The sequence below is a fragment of the Tamandua tetradactyla genome, chromosome 17 (genome assembly GCF_023851605.1).
Source record: "Tamandua tetradactyla isolate mTamTet1 chromosome 17, mTamTet1.pri, whole genome shotgun sequence".
Lineage (NCBI taxonomy): Eukaryota > Metazoa > Chordata > Mammalia > Pilosa > Myrmecophagidae > Tamandua > Tamandua tetradactyla.
The window spans coordinates 65619377-65620821 of NC_135343.1; the positions used below are offsets into that span (position 1 = coordinate 65619377).

At 41.4% G+C, this 1445-nt stretch overlaps 1 pseudogene across 1 annotated transcript; it reads right to left on the reverse strand.

Moving 5' to 3' along the window:
* Positions 1–331: 331 nt before the first annotated feature.
* Positions 332–998, reverse strand: LOC143661217 (immunoglobulin kappa variable 3-15 pseudogene; annotated as a pseudogene). Its single transcript, XR_013164454.1, has 2 exons — positions 931–998; positions 332–747 (listed from the first exon to the last, which is right to left on the reverse strand). The product of XR_013164454.1 is annotated as an immunoglobulin kappa variable 3-15 pseudogene (transcript).
* Between the last annotated feature and the right edge of the window lie 447 nt (positions 999–1445).

Consider the following 1445-nt stretch of genomic DNA (forward strand, 5'->3'; position numbering starts at 1 on the left):
CATGTGTTTCAGAAAGGCATGCACAAATAATATTATCTCATTTGAAGTTTTTCTGTCTAACTGAAATAATTTTGTTAATAAAATATTTTCCATAATATTCCATATATAGCAGATGTAAAAGTCATGATTTTAGTCAATCACAGATCATGGGAAAGCTGTCAGACATTTCTATAGTGATAGTTAAAGAACTAAAGAATTGTGTTTGAAGGAAAGAGAAAGAGAAAAGTAAAGGAAAGAGAAAGTGTGAAGAAAAAGGGCAGTTAGAAAGGAGGTAGAATATAATTACTTCAGTAACAAAGACAAGCAATGTTTGAAGGAAAGACAGAGAAGACTAACTACTAGGCAGAAGGTTTAAATATGAAGAGGGGGGAGGAGGGGGAGCAGCTGCTGCAGGACTCAGTGCCCCACAGCTGGGAGAGGAGGTTTGTGTTCGAGGCTGAAGCACTGTGGGAGGATAGTTGTTATACTGCTCACAGTAATAAGTGGCCACATCTTCAGCCTGGGCTCCATTGATTCTGAGAGAGAAATCTGTCCCAGACCCACTGCCACTGAATCGGTCGGGGACCCCAGATGCCCGGTTGGATGCATAGTAGATGAGCAGTTTGGGAGCCTGTCCAGATTTCTGCTGGTACCAGGCTAAGTTGCTGCTAACACTCTGGCTGGCCTTGCAGCTCATGGTGATGGTCTCCCCTGGAGTCACAGCCACAGAGGCTGGAGACTGGGTCATCACGATGTCCCCACTGGCACCTACAGGCAGAAAAGGACAAGATCACACAATAAATCACAAGTATATAAAATGTATATTCACATGTAGGTTTCCTCATTGGTCGTATATAATCAGATCAGTTTGAGATGGAACAGTCTGTGCACTCTGCATGTGAAAACCATCTCTCCAGCTTTATAAAGACATTGCTGTTCTGAAGCTCTCACCTGAGACCCAGAGCCCCAGGAGGATGAGGAGTTGGGACTGTGACAGCATCTTGCTCACCGTCTGGAGCACTCAGGCCCCATCTCCAGGGAATCCCCATTAATAGAGTCTGAGCAGCAACTGAGCCCCCAGGAGTCTATGCAAATCAGCACGGGGTATAAAGGGAAATGCACTGTGCAGTGAGCTGTGAAGACAGATAAAAAAGGAAGGGGACAAAGTAACATTACCACAGGAAATGTGAGTGTAGTCCTGCAAACGTCCCAGAAATCAGCAGAACACTATAATTTTCAACAAACTTTACAAAATTGTCAAATTTAAAATATTTTATTATCAACTTTATGCTTCAAACTACCTTCAATCATCTTATATATGCAATTTAATTTTGAAATAGAATGTATGTGTCAATGAGTGTAAAATTTCTGAACTTCATTGAACTTTAAAAATATGGTCCCAGAAACTATGTGGAATATATTCATATCATGGGATAGAATGAGGACATATGGAAAAAATTATGTGT